Raw genomic sequence first — 14,867 nt, forward strand, 5'->3', positions numbered from 1 at the left:
AAAACGAGTGCGATCATACCAGCACTAAAGCACCGGATCCCATCAGAACTCCGAAGTTAAGCCTGCTTGGGCGAGAGTAGTACTAGGATGGGTGACCCCCTGGGAAGTCCTAGTGTTGCACTCCTTTTTGCGCCCCGAGCGGCCAAAAGAGTTACTTAAAACTCTCTTTTAAGCTTTTCAATTTTTCTAGCATTCTGGCCAACAATAAATATGTCATTAACATATATATAGCAGGAGAATAATGAAATCATCATCTAAAAATTTCTTCATAAAACATACAATGACCTGACATGGTTCTAGGATGGGTGACCCCCTGGGAAGTCCTCGTGTTGCACTACTTTTTGCGCCCCGAGCGGCCAAAACCTCTCCCGTCGACCTCCGAGGCGATGGTTTTGGGCCTCGGAATTTGCCGTGACCGCTACGCAGTCAGTCTCGTGGGGCTCGGAGAGAGCTATCCGGAATGGGGCCGCAATAGCGATTCCGAGTTCGTTCGAGAAAGTCCCGATGGTTTCGGCGCGCGCTTGCCGTGTCCGGTACGCGGTCGGCCTCGTGGGCATCGGAGGGATCCGACAATGGCGATTCCGAGATCGTTCGAGAGGTTTCGGGGCTCCGGTCGTCGATGCGCCGTCCGCGACGTGCACAAAGGCGAGGGACGACGCACACAAAACGAGTGCGATCATATCTGCACTAAAGCACCGGATCCCATCAGAACTCCAAAGTTAAGCGTGCTTGTGCGAGAGTAGTACTAGGATGGGTGACCCCCTTGGATGTCCTCGTGTCGCACTCCTTTTTGCGCTCCGAGCGGCCAAAAGACTTACTTAAAACTCTCTTTTAAGCTTTTCAATTTTTCCAGCATTATGGCCAACAATAAATATGTCATTAACATATATATAGCAGGAGAATAATGAAATCATCATCTAAAAATTTCTTCATAAAACATACAATGACCAGACATTGTTCTAGGATGGGTGACCCCCTGGGAAGTCCTCGTGTTGCACTACTTTTTGCGCCCCGAGCGGCCAAAACCTCTCCCGTCGACCTCCGAGGCGATGGTTTTGGGCCTCGGAATTTGCCGTGACCGCTACGCAGTCAGTCTCGTGGGGCTCGGAGAGAGCTTTCCGGAATGGGGCCGCAATAGCGATTCCGAGTTCGTTCGAGAAAGTCCCGATGGTTTCGGCGTGCGCTTGCCGTGTCCGGTACGCGGTCGGCCTCGTGGGCATCGGAGGGATCCGACAATGGCGATTCCGAGATCGTTCGAGAGGTTTCGGGGCTCCGGTCGTCGATGCGCCGTCCGCGACGTGCACAGAGGCGAGGGATGACGCACAAAAAACGAGTGCGATCATACCAGCACCGGATCCCATCAAACTCCGAAGTTAAGCGTGCTTGGGCGAGAGTAGTACTAGGATGGGTGACCCCCTGGGAAGTCCTCGTGTTGCACTCCTTTTTGGGCCCCGAGCGGCCAAAAGACTTACTTAAAACTCTCTTTTAAGCTTTTCAATTTTTCTAGCATTCTGGCCAACAATAAATATGTCATTAACATATATATAGCAGGAGAATAATGAAATTATCATCTAAAAATTTCTTCATAAAACATACAATGACTAGACATGGTTCTAGGATGGGTGACCCCCTGGGAAGTCCTCGTGTTGCACTCCTTTTTGCGCCCCGAGCGGCCAAAACCTCTCCCGTCGACCTCCGAGGCGATGGTTTTGGGCCTCGGAATTTGCTGTGACCGCTACGCAGTCAGTCTCGTGGGGCTCGGAGAGAGCTTTCCGGAATGGGGCCGCAATAGCGATTCCGAGTTCGTTCGAGAAAGTCCCGATGGTTTCGGCGCGCGCTTGCCGTGTCCGGTACGCGGTCGGCCTCGTGGGCATCGGAGGGATCCGACAATGGCGATTCCGAGATCGTTCGAGAGGTTTCGGGGCTCCGGTCGTCGATGCGCCGTCCGCGACGTGCACAAAGGCGAGGGACGACGCACACAAAACGAGTGCGATCATACCAGCACTAAAGCACCGGATCCCATCAGAACTCCGAAGTTAAGCCTGCTTGGGCGAGAGTACTACTAGGATGGGTGACCCCCTGGGAAGTCCTCTTGTTGCACTACTTTTTGCGCCACGAGCGGCCAAAAGACTTACTTAAAACTCTCTTTTAAGCTTTTCAATTTTTCCAGCATTATGGCCAACAATAAATATGTCATTAACATATATATAGCAGGAGAATAATGAAATCATCATCTAAAAATTTCTTCATAAAACATACAATGACCAGACATGGTTCTAGAATGGGTGACCCCCTGGGAAGTCCTCGTGTTGCACTACTTTTTGCGCCCCGAGCGGCCAAAACCTCTCCCGTCGACCTCCGAGGCGATGGTTTTGGGCCTCGGAATTTGCCGTGACCGCTACGCAGTCAGTCTCGTGGGGCTCGGAGAGAGCTTTCCGGAATGGGGCCGCAATAGCGATTCCGAGTTCGTTCGAGAAAGTCCCGATGGTTTCGGCGCGCGCTTGCCGTGTCCGGTACGCGGTCGGCCTCGTGGGCATCGGAGGGATCCGACAATGGCGATTCCGAGATCGTTTGAGAGGTTTCGGGGCTCCGGTCGTCGATGCGCCGTCCGCGACGTGCACAAAGGCGAGGGAGGACGCACAAAAAACCAGTGCGATCATACCAGCACCGGATCCCATCAGAACTCCGAAGTTAAGCGTGCTTGGGCGAGAGTAGTACTAGGATGGGTGACCCCCTGGGAAGTCCTCGTGTTGCACTCCTTTTTGGGCCCCGAGCGGCCAAAAGACTTACTTAAAACTCTCTTTTAAGCTTTTCAATTTTTCTAGCATTCTGGCCAACAATAAATATGTCATTAACATATATATAGCAGGAGAATAATGAAATCATCATCTAAAAATTTCTTCATAAAACATACAATGACCAGACATGGTTCTAGGATGGGTGACCCCTTGGGAAGTCCTCGTGTTGCACTCCTTTTTGCGCCCCGAGCGGCCAAAACCTCTCCTGTCGACCTCCGAGGCGATGGTTTGGGGCCTCGGAATTTGCCGTGACCGCTACGCAGTCAGTCTCGTGGGGCTCGGAGAGAGCTTTCCGGAATGGGGCCGCAATAGCGATTCCGAGTTCGTTCGAGAAAGTCCCGATGGTTTCGGCGCGCGCTTGCCGTGTCCGGTACGCGGTCGGCCTCGTGGGCATCGGAGGGATCCGACAATGGCGATTCCGAGATCGTTTGAGAGGTTTCGGGGCTCCGGTCGTCGATGCGCCGTCCGCGACGTGCACAAAGGCGAGGGACGACGCACAAAAAACGAGTGCGATCATACCAGCACCGGATCCCATCAGAACTCCGAAGTTAAGCGTGCTTGGGCGAGAGTAGTACTAGGATGGGTGACCCCCTGGGAAGTCCTCGTGTTGCACTCCTTTTTGGGCCCCGAGCGGCCAAAAGACTTACTTAAAACTCTCTTTTAAGCTTTTCAATTTTTCTAGCATTCTGGCCAACAATAAATATGTCATTAACATATATATAGCAGGAGAATAATGAAATCATCATCTAAAAATTTCTTCATAAAACATACAATGACCAGACATGGTTCTAGGATGGGTGACCCCTTGGGAAGTCCTCGTGTTGCACTCCTTTTTGCGCCCCGAGCGGCCAAAACCTCTCCTGTCGACCTCCGAGGCGATGGTTTGGGGCCTCGGAATTTGCCGTGACCGCTACGCAGTCAGTCTCGTGGGGCTCGGAGAGAGCTTTCCGGAATGGGGCCGCAATAGCGATTCCGAGTTCGTTCGAGAAAGTCCCGATGGTTTCGGCGCGCGCTTGCCGTGTCCGGTACGCGGTCGGCCTCGTGGGCATCGGAGGGATCCGACAATGGCGATTCCGAGATCGTTCGAGTGGTTTCGGGGCTCCGGTCGTCGATGCGCCGTCCGCGACGTGCACAAAGGCGAGGGACGACGCACACAAAACGAGTGCGATCATACCAGCACTAAAGCACCGGATCCCATCAGAACTCCGAAGTTAAGCCTGCTTGGGCGAGAGTAGTACTAGGATGGGTGACCCCCTGGGAAGTCCTAGTGTTGCACTCCTTTTTGCGCCCCGAGCGGCCAAAAGACTTACTTAAAACTCTCTTTTAAGCTTTTCAATTTTTCTAGCATTCTGGCCAACAATAAATATGTCATTAACATATATATAGCAGGAGAATAATGAAATCATCATCTAAAAATTTCTTCATAAAACATACAATGACCAGACATGGTTCTAGGATGGGTGACCCCCTGGGAAGTCCTCGTGTTGCACTACTTTTTGCGCCCCGAGCGGCCAAAACCTCTCCCGTCGACCTCCGAGGCGATGGTTTTGGGCCTCAGAATTTGCCGTGACCGCTACGCAGTCAGTCTCGTGGGGCTCGGAGAGAGCTTTCCGGAATGGGGCCGCAATAGCGATTCCGAGTTCGTTCGAGAAAGTCCCGTCGTCGATGCGCCGTCCGCGACGTGCACAAAGGCGAGGGACGACGCACACAAAACGAGTGCGATCATATCTGCACTAAAGCACCGGATTCCATCAGAACTCCAAAGTTAAGCGTGCTTGTGCGAGAGTAGTACTAGGATGGGTGACCCCCTGGGAACTCCTCGTGTTGCACTTCTTTTTGGGCCCCGAGCGGCCAAAAGACTTACTTAAAACTCTCTTTTAAGCTTTTCAATTTTTCTTGCATTCTGGCCAACAATAAATATGTCATTAACATATATATAGCAAGAGAATAATGAAATCATCATCTAAAAATTTCTTCATAAAACATACAATGACCAGACATGGTTCTAGAATGGCTGACCCCCTGGGAAGTCCTCGTGTTGCACTACTTTTTGCGCCCCGAGCGGCCAAAACTGTTAGGATCGAGAGCACTAAGAGGGGGGGGGGTGAATTAGTGCAGCGGAAATCTTACAGCAATTTAAAAGCTAAAGCTGCGTTCGTCCGATAAAAAATGATTTCGATATAAAAGCAGAATCACAGTGCAGTTTGCGTCTAAGCGCAGTTTTGCGTCTAAGCGCAGTTTGCGTCTAAATACAGTTTGCGTCTAAGCGCAGTTTGCGTCTAAGCACAGTTTGCGTCTAAGCGCAGTTTGCGTCTAAACTCAGTTTTACGTTCAAACGCAGTTTTACGTCAAAACGCAGATTTACGTCTAAACGTAGTTTTACGTCTAAACGCAGATTTACGTCTAAACTCAGATTTACGTCTAAATGTAGTTTTGCGTTTAAAAGCAGTTTTGAACCTTGAAAAGCGTTTTACGTAGAAAGCAATTTGCAGTTATAAATGGAGTCCGAATGTAAGCGTAAACTGCAGTGTGAAGATCGTACGAAAACACGATTTACGTTTGAATGCAGATTCTGAAAGAACAGCACTTAGAACTTGTTCGTGAAAGCGCAGAGAGCAGTAGTAATGGAGGAGGTTTGCAGTAATGATAAAGTGCTCAAAAATAAACGCAAACCAGAGATTTAGAGTGGTTCGGTCAGCCTTGACCTACTCCACTTTTGGCTTCCTCCACCGACGAGGTTGCCGACGTCAACTAGCTGCCTTCCTTCAATGGGCGAAGGCTAACTGCCCTTTTACAGTTTCTCTCCTTTTGACAGGCTCAGGAGACAACCTTTACAGATCCTTTCTCTCCTCTCTTTACAACTCAAGACTTGAAGAACAGAAGGAGGAGAACTTTAGGACTTTACACAAATTTGAGCTCTTAGAATCACTGAAAAGATCAAGAATTCGGTGTGGATCTGTATCTATTCAGTGCTGAATGGGTGGGGTATTTATAGGCCCCCAACCCAGTTCAAATTTGGAGCTCAAAACGATCAAATCGATCAAATCCCAGAATTCTGGGATCAGGCGGTTGCACCTCTTGACTGGAGAGGTGGCACCGCCTGGCAGAGCTCGAAGACTGAGCTCAGGCGATTGCTTCTCTCTGCCAGAGCTCGAAGACTGAGCTCGGTGATTGCATCACCTGGCAGAGCTCGAAGACTGAGCTTGGTGATTGCATCACCTGGCAGAGCTCTAAACTGAGCTCGGTGGTTGCATCACCTGGCAGAGCTCCAAACTGAGCTCAGGCTGATGCACCTCTCTGCCAGAGCTCGAAGACTGAGCTCGGTGATTGCATCACCTGGCAGGGCTCGAGACTGAGCTCAGGCTGATGCACCTCTCTGCCAGAGCTCGAAGACTGAGCTTGGTGGTTGCATCGCCTGGCAGAGCTCGAAACTTGAGCTCTGGCGGTGCTACCTCTTGGCAGAGGAGGTTGCACCGCCCAGTCTAGCTCGTAGACTGAGCTCTGGGCGGTTGCACCTCTCGGCTGGGGCGGTTGCACCTCCCAGCCTCGCAGCCCTGGCGGTTGCACCTCCTGGCTGGGGCGGTTGCACCTCCCAACCCCACAGCCCAGGCGGTTGCACCTCCTGGCTGGGGCGGTTGCACCTCCTGGTGCAATCAGGGTCTGAATGGTTCACTCCATTCGGCCCACTTTGAATCTTTTCAGGGGCCCAATTGCCCCAAGATTAAGCTAATGGGATCACCTCCCATTTTCATGCTTAATCATCATGCTAACTACGATTAACTCTAAGACAACTTCTGCAGCTTTGCTCCGATGCGTCAATCGCTTCTTCCGGCGAGTTTCCGGCCAACTTCCGTCGATCAACCGATAACCCTCGGTGATCCTTCTGCGGACATCCGGCATACTCCTGGACTTTGCGACGATCCACTTGGCGAGTTCTGACGAGCTTCGCTTGGCAAGCTTCTGGACTTCTCGGATCTGTCCTCGCTGAACCTCCGACGACCGTCCGAACTTCCGTCGAACTCTCGAACTCCCAACGTGATCATGATCTTGACTCCGGCGCAACACCTGCTGCTTGTCTTACTCTTATCGTAGTTAATCCTGCACACTTATCTCAACACATAGATTAGACAACAAATGACAATTGACTTCATCATCAAAATCCGAGATTCAACAATCTCCCCCTTTTTGATGATGACAATCAATTGATAATGGAGTTATCCTTAACTCCCCCTGTCTATATGCCATAGTTGAGATAAGTCAACCTTGAATTCAAGACTAAGAATTCAAGTGACGTATTGATAAGTTAGATCAGTTAAACTTATCAATACTCCCATCATGATACCTATCATGATGTATCTCTTCAAGGATGATGTCAAAGCTTGACATTCATCATCACGTTTGTATTATGGTGTTTGTAACTGTTCATCATGTAAACATATAAAGCTACGAAGGACTTTTTACATGATGCACACATTTGAGATTTTCTAGCAAGTTTGCATTTACTTCACAAAATAGGATATCAAATCAAGATATGATGCAAACTATAGCACATGTTCACATATCTCTTGGTGATGCAAGGATGGCATAACATTGTTTATAGCATCATTCAAGTATTTGCAACTATGACATAGATATGATGATGGCAGTTCAGCTATGACATAGTGTTTATCAATTCATATGTTTCTCCCCCTTTGTCATCAACAAAAAGCATGATAGCATTATCAAGCATATAAAGGAAGTCATGACACATATATCTTTTTATTATTTTTGCTTGACGGAGGAAAGTCATTTTTCAAAGAGTTTTCATAAGAGTGTACAAGAACATCCCATTTTTAGTATACAAACCGAAAAATGAACTTCTTACATGCATCTGGTTAAAAATATTTGTCACATAATTTGCAACATGTTATTTGATCAAGCGTTTGTCAAGGCATGTAATAGTAATAACATCCGAAAAATAATTTTAACTAGTTAAAGTATTCGGACAATTCAACATTCCTAATTTTCTTCTTATGTAATCAAATTGTTCTTCACATAGGGGTTTTGTAAAAATGTCAGCTAGTTGATGTTTAGTATCAATGAATTCTATGGTTACGTCATGATTGGAGACATGATCTCGTATAAGTGATGTCTAATATCAATGTGTTTGAATCTTTTGATGTAGTAACACAATTATTTCAAGTGCAGCATTCTATCATATTGCATAGCAAGATTTTTATTTCAGCAAGTGTAGCATTGCATCACATGGTAAGATAGCAATCATATTAGCAACCATATCAATGTCATACTGCTGATTTATCAACTTACATTGGTATGTTGCTTCATATTTTTCAAGGCATAGGCTTTTAAACCTTTTTAGTTTCAGTGCAAAAACCGAGATAAACAACAAGAGATGTTTGCAAATATGCTTACACAAACAAAGATAACTATATGTACAGCATATCAGGTAACCATAAAGACAAAGTCCTTCATGAATAACATAAAGAGTTTACAACATCAGATGTTTATACAAGCTTATTCATGAAGTGGAAGATTAAAGTGCCTAAGTAAAGAGTCAAATTGTCGATGGATTTGCTGCAGCTCGGTTAGGATTTGATCTTGTTGAAGTTCAAGCCGTTCTTGTCTTTGTTCAAATCGGTCCATCCGAATCCCGATATCTTCGATGGATGATGTGTGAGTTTGCTCAACCGGATATGTTTCCTCAAAGGGACAGATCGGAGGAGAGTGGGTACTCCTAAAGACTGGGGTTTCCGACTCTGGTTCAGGTTCAGGTTCAGGCTGAGGGGGATCAGTTCTTCTAGGCATTCTAACCCAGTTACCGTTTTTATAGTGACATCTTAGTCGGTGAAGTAGATTTTTGTTTATTATGCTGAATCTATCTGATTTCATTACTTCTTCTTCTAGTGGTATTTGAATGTCGTAAGCTTTCATTATTCTAGTAATTATTCCACCATATGGGAGCATCATATCTTTCGTAGATAATTCCAACATGTTTTGTTGGATCAGATAGCCAAGACAAATGTCACGTCCTTTCATGATTAGGTACATAATTCCTAATTCCAATTGACTCACTTCATCATGATGGTATTGTTTAGGAAGAATTATACTAGTCATGATATGATGAAGTATCTTAGTGTTAAAGGGCAATAGATGTTCACAACTTTTAGGAATAGATTCTATGTTAGGATTGGCAAGGATTGTTCCTAAGGCTTCAACGTAGGATGTTTCAATAGTTTGTTCATCCCATGATCCTTTAAAGTAAAGTCCTATGCTTTTCATGGGAATACCTATCATATCACAAATGAATCTATCAGTGATTGAGATGTGTTGTCCTAAGAGATAGGTTGATATCCTTTCTTCATCATCTATTTGCATGTTGTTGTAAAACAATCTAACTAGTCTAGGATAAATGGGTTCGTTGATCTGCAAAATGGGAAGTAGATTTAGGTTTGCAAACCAATGGATAGTCTCTACATCTCTTAGTTCATTCAGATCTACGTATTTTCCCTTATTGATGCTTCTTAGTTCGAAGGAGAGAAATTTTTCAGCATGGTTTTTGGAATCAAAAAGAGTGAGATCAAACTCTTCTACTACTCTCCTCTTTCCCTTGTCCCTTGAGGATCTTCTAGATCCCATTACTACTGCTGTTTAGAGGGATGATGATGAGCTAAAGTAAATGAAGAACAAAACAGAATTTTAAGAGCTTCTTAGAGAGTACCTTTGTGAAATCTTCAAGGGAAGGAAGGATTCTTGATGTTTTGCTCCGAAATGGGAGGTGTTTGGAAGGCTTAGAGGAGTGAAATGGGAATGGAGGAGACTTGGAAGAGTAGAGGAGAAAATGGGGGTGAGTTGTGGTCGGTTCCTTAGCCGGCCCTAGCGTGATTTTAAAGGGCAGAGCTGCTGGCGGTTGCACCTCTGGCTGGAGCGGTGCAACCTCTGGCAACCTGTGATAGCTGGAGGTCCCACCGCCAGCTGGAGAGGTGCCACCGCCTGCAGCAGGTGAGCACTTAAGATGATTTGATTAGGGAGCCTTTGCCTTGAGGAGAGTTTCAAGGCAATTAATGATTTCGTATGAGTTTTTATTTAAGGAAGAAGCTCTTTGTAAGATAGATCTTTTAACGTGCATACGTATGTTTGTTTGGTATCCCTTTTAAGATCATGACATATTTAGTTTCTACAAGAATTGATTCGTAGATGAACGAGTTTTGAAAATCAGGGGGGTATCATATGTTTCTGATTGTATCGTATTTGTGATAACTTCCACTTGTTACTTAAGCGTTGCGAGTTCCTTTTTGATTGTTGGTTTATGACCATTGAGAGTCAAGGAGCAGAATATTATTTCTTGCTCCGGCCTAGACTTTTAATGTTTTTATAGGAAGGGATGATCTTTAGGAACCCATTTGCTTTTGGGTGCCTCATAAATAGATCTACATTTTCTATCATGTTGCATAGAGTTTATCATGGTTCCCTTAGGAACCCAAATTAATTTGTTTGGACTTATTTTCTTGAATGGACAACAATGTGTCTTGTGTCCAGATTTGCAACAAAAGTTGCACTTGGTTTGGTGTTGAACATGTAAGATGGGGCCTTTTACAAAGGTAGTTGGATTTCGGTGAGGACTCCTCACAAATCCAATCCCACTTCTTTTAGGAATGTGACCCTTGTTTGCAAGGATCATGTTTAATGACTTGCTACCAACCTCGAATTTCTTCAAGGTGTCCTTGAGTAGCAGGTTTTCTTTTTGCATAGTTTCTAAATCATGACATTTGATACATGAATTTAAACTATCATGATGTTCGACTTTTAACTTATCAAACTCACAGGTAAGACTATCATGCATCTTTTTCAGCAATTTATATTTTCTACTTATACTCTTGCATTCGTCAAATAAATCATTGAAAGCATTTAATAATTCATCGAAAGATAAATCAGCATCTATTGGATTTGTTACCTCGTCTTCGATGGCCATTAAGGCGTAATGAGCAACTTGCTCGGTGTTGGACTCCTCTTCCTCAGATGCGCTCGAATCATCCCATGTTGCTTGGAGCGCCTTCTTCTTTGTTGTTCTTTTCTTGACTTGGGGACAATCACTTTTGTAGTGTCCCGGCTTTTTGCATTCATAGCAGATCACTTGGTCCTTTTTGGGTTCAAGTTTATTTTTTGCATCATTCTTAAATTTGTTTCTTTTAAAGAACTTTTTAAACTTTCTTGTTAGTAGTGCCAAGTCATCATCACAGTCCTCATCACTTGAGTTTTCTCTCAAGTGGCATTCTGACGTTTTGAGTGCCATATCCTTCCTGTTCTTTGGAAGGATGTCTTCTTGCTCTTCATGAGCTTTACAAGTCATTTCATAGGTCATTAGTGACCCGATTAGTTCTTCAAGAGGGAAATTTCGCAGATCTTTTGCCTCTTGAATAGCGGTGACTTTAGGATCCCAACTCTTAGGAAGGGATCTTAGTATCTTATTAACAAGCTCAAAATCCGAAAAGCTCTTTCCGAGTCCTTTTAAACCGTTGACGACATCCGTGAAACGGGTAAACATGTCGCCAATGGTTTCACTCGGTTTCATCCGAAAGAGTTCGAAAGAGTGTAACAGCAAATTGATTTTTGACTCTTTTACTCTACTTGTGCCCTCATGGGTCACTTCGAGTGTGTGCCAAATATCAAATGCAGTTTCACAAGTTGAAACACGGTTAAACTCGTTTTTATCGAGTGCACAAAATAAGGCATTCATAGCCTTTGCATTTAGAGCGAAAGCCTTCTTCTCCAAATCATTCCAATCGATCATTGGAAGAGAAGACTTTGAAAAACCATTCTCGACAAGATTCCATAATTCAAAATCCATAGAAATAAGAAAGATCCTCATTCGGGTTTTCCAGTAGGTGTAGTCCGTCCCATTAAACATGGGTGGACGTGTAATAGAATGGCCCTCTTGGTTTCCGGCGTAAGCCATCTCTCTTGGGTTTTAATCCTTTTGAGAGTTAACCGGGCTCTGATACCAATTGTTAGGATCGAGAGCACTAAGAGGGGGGGGGGTGAATTAGTGCAGCGGAAATCTTACAGCAATTTAAAAGCTAAAGCTGCGTTCGTCCGATAAAAAATGATTTCGATATAAAAGCAGAATCACAGTGCAGTTTGCGTCTAAGCGCAGTTTTGCGTCTAAGCGCAGTTTGCGTCTAAATACAGTTTGCGTCTAAGCACAGTTTGCGTCTAAGCACAGTTTGCGTCTAAGCGCAGTTTGCGTCTAAACTCAGTTTTACGTTCAAACGCAGTTTTACGTCAAAACGCAGATTTACGTCTAAACGTAGTTTTACGTCTAAACGCAGATTTACGTCTAAACTCAGATTTACGTCTAAATGTAGTTTTGCGTTTAAAAGCAGTTTTGAACCTTGAAAAGCGTTTTACGTAGAAAGCAATTTGCAGTTATAAATGGAGTCCGAATGTAAGCGTAAACTGCAGTGTGAAGATCGTACGAAAACACGATTTACGTTTGAATGCAGATTCTGAAAGAACAGCACTTAGAACTTGTTCGTGAAAGCGCAGAGAGCAGTAGTAATGGAGGAGGTTTGCAGTAATGATAAAGTGCTCAAAAATAAACGCAAACCAGAGATTTAGAGTGGTTCGGTCAGCCTTGACCTACTCCACTTTTGGCTTCCTCCACCGACGAGGTTGCCGACGTCAACTAGCTGCCTTCCTTCAATGGGCGAAGGCTAACTGCCCTTTTACAGTTTCTCTCCTTTTGACAGGCTCAGGAGACAACCTTTACAGATCCTTTCTCTCCTCTCTTTACAACTCAAGACTTGAAGAACAGAAGGAGGAGAACTTTAGGACTTTACACAAATTTGAGCTCTTAGAATCACTGAAAAGATCAAGAATTCGGTGTGGATCTGTATCTATTCAGTGCTGAATGGGTGGGGTATTTATAGGCCCCCAACCCAGTTCAAATTTGGAGCTCAAAACGATCAAATCGATCAAATCCCAGAATTCTGGGATCAGGCGGTTGCACCTCTTGACTGGAGAGGTGGCACCGCCTGGCAGAGCTCGAAGACTGAGCTCAGGCGATTGCTTCTCTCTGCCAGAGCTCGAAGACTGAGCTCGGTGATTGCATCACCTGGCAGAGCTCGAAGACTGAGCTTGGTGATTGCATCACCTGGCAGAGCTCTAAACTGAGCTCGGTGGTTGCATCACCTGGCAGAGCTCCAAACTGAGCTCAGGCTGATGCACCTCTCTGCCAGAGCTCGAAGACTGAGCTCGGTGATTGCATCACCTGGCAGGGCTCGAGACTGAGCTCAGGCTGATGCACCTCTCTGCCAGAGCTCGAAGACTGAGCTTGGTGGTTGCATCGCCTGGCAGAGCTCGAAACTTGAGCTCTGGCGGTGCTACCTCTTGGCAGAGGAGGTTGCACCGCCCAGTCTAGCTCGTAGACTGAGCTCTGGGCGGTTGCACCTCTCGGCTGGGGCGGTTGCACCTCCCAGCCTCGCAGCCCTGGCGGTTGCACCTCCTGGCTGGGGCGGTTGCACCTCCCAACCCCACAGCCCAGGCGGTTGCACCTCCTGGCTGGGGCGGTTGCACCTCCTGGTGCAATCAGGGTCTGAATGGTTCACTCCATTCGGCCCACTTTGAATCTTTTCAGGGGCCCAATTGCCCCAAGATTAAGCTAATGGGATCACCTCCCATTTTCATGCTTAATCATCATGCTAACTACGATTAACTCTAAGACAACTTCTGCAGCTTTGCTCCGATGCGTCAATCGCTTCTTCCGGCGAGTTTCCGGCCAACTTCCGTCGATCAACCGATAACCCTCGGTGATCCTTCTGCGGACATCCGGCATACTCCTGGACTTTGCGACGATCCACTTGGCGAGTTCTGACGAGCTTCGCTTGGCAAGCTTCTGGACTTCTCGGATCTGTCCTCGCTGAACCTCCGACGACCGTCCGAACTTCCGTCGAACTCTCGAACTCCCAACGTGATCATGATCTTGACTCCGGCGCAACACCTGCTGCTTGTCTTACTCTTATCGTAGTTAATCCTGCACACTTATCTCAACACATAGATTAGACAACAAATGACAATTGACTTCATCATCAAAATCCGAGATTCAACAAAAACCTCTCCCGTCGACCTCCGAGGCGATGGTTTGGGGCCTCGGAATTTGCCGTGACCGCTACGCAGTCAGTCTCGTGGGGCTCGGAGAGAGCTTTCCGGAATGGGGCCGCAATAGCGATTCCGAGTTCGTTCGAGAAAGTCCCGATGGTTTCGGCGCGCGCTTGCCGTGTCCGGTACGCGGTCGGCCTCGTGGGCATCGGAGGGATCCGACAATGGCGATTCCGAGATCGTTTGAGAGGTTTCGGGGCTCCGGTCGTCGATGCGCCGTCCGCGACGTGCACAAAGGCGAGGGACGACGCACAAAAAACGAGTGCGATCATACCAGCACCGGATCCCATCAGAACTCCGAAGTTAAGCGTGCTTGGGTGAGAGTAGTACTAGGATGGGTTACCCCCTGGGAAGTCCTCGTGTTGCACTCCTTTTTGGGCCCCGAGCGGCCAAAAGACTTACTTAAAACTCTCTTTTAAGCTTTTCAATTTTTCTAGCATTCTGGCCAACAATAAATATGTCATTAACATATATATAGCAGGAGAATAATGAAATCATCATCTAAAATTTTCTTCATAAAACATACAATGACCAGACATGGTTCTAGGATGGGTGACCCCTTGGGAAGTCCTCGTGTTGCACTCCTTTTTGCGCCCCGAGCGGCCAAAACCTCTCCTGTCGACCTCCGAGGCGATGGTTTGGGGCCTCGGAATTTGCCGTGACCGCTACGCAGTCAGTCTCGTGGGGCTCGGAGAGAGCTTTCCGGAATGGGGCCGCAATAGCGATTCCGAGTTCGTTCGAGAAAGTCCCGATGGTTTCGGCGCGCGCTTGCCGTGTCCGGTACGCGGCCGGCCTCGTGGGCATCGGAGGGATCCGACAATGGCGATTCCGAGATCGTTCGAGAGGTTTCGGGGCTCCGGTCGTCGATGCGCCGTCCGCGACGTGCACAAAGGCGAGGGACGACGCACACAAAAC

At 46.7% G+C, this 14,867-nt stretch overlaps 5 non-coding genes and 4 pseudogenes across 5 annotated transcripts; all 9 read left to right on the forward strand.

Moving 5' to 3' along the window:
• Window positions 1-5: 5 nt before the first annotated feature.
• LOC135589540 (5S ribosomal RNA) lies at window positions 6-124 on the forward strand. Its single transcript, XR_010476947.1, has one exon. It is a non-coding gene; the product is annotated as a 5S ribosomal RNA (ribosomal RNA).
• A 544-nt stretch (window positions 125-668) lies between these two features.
• LOC135590472 (5S ribosomal RNA) lies at window positions 669-787 on the forward strand. Its single transcript, XR_010477879.1, has one exon. It is a non-coding gene; the product is annotated as a 5S ribosomal RNA (ribosomal RNA).
• Window positions 788-1,331: 544 nt separating this feature from the next.
• On the forward strand, window positions 1,332-1,441 carry LOC135591733 (5S ribosomal RNA; annotated as a pseudogene).
• A 544-nt stretch (window positions 1,442-1,985) lies between these two features.
• Window positions 1,986-2,104, forward strand: LOC135590700 (5S ribosomal RNA). Its single transcript, XR_010478107.1, has one exon. It is a non-coding gene; the product is annotated as a 5S ribosomal RNA (ribosomal RNA).
• Window positions 2,105-2,648: 544 nt separating this feature from the next.
• LOC135591524 (5S ribosomal RNA) lies at window positions 2,649-2,759 on the forward strand (annotated as a pseudogene).
• Window positions 2,760-3,303: 544 nt separating this feature from the next.
• LOC135591144 (5S ribosomal RNA) lies at window positions 3,304-3,414 on the forward strand (annotated as a pseudogene).
• A 544-nt stretch (window positions 3,415-3,958) lies between these two features.
• On the forward strand, window positions 3,959-4,077 carry LOC135589541 (5S ribosomal RNA). The gene has a single exon (XR_010476949.1). It is a non-coding gene; the product is annotated as a 5S ribosomal RNA (ribosomal RNA).
• Window positions 4,078-4,512: 435 nt separating this feature from the next.
• On the forward strand, window positions 4,513-4,631 carry LOC135590256 (5S ribosomal RNA). The gene has a single exon (XR_010477662.1). It is a non-coding gene; the product is annotated as a 5S ribosomal RNA (ribosomal RNA).
• A 9,581-nt stretch (window positions 4,632-14,212) lies between these two features.
• LOC135591616 (5S ribosomal RNA) lies at window positions 14,213-14,323 on the forward strand (annotated as a pseudogene).
• The last annotated feature ends 544 nt before the right edge of the window (window positions 14,324-14,867 follow it).

The sequence above is a fragment of the Musa acuminata genome, chromosome BXJ1-8, assembly GCF_036884655.1.
Source record: "Musa acuminata AAA Group cultivar baxijiao chromosome BXJ1-8, Cavendish_Baxijiao_AAA, whole genome shotgun sequence".
NCBI lineage: Eukaryota > Viridiplantae > Streptophyta > Magnoliopsida > Zingiberales > Musaceae > Musa > Musa acuminata.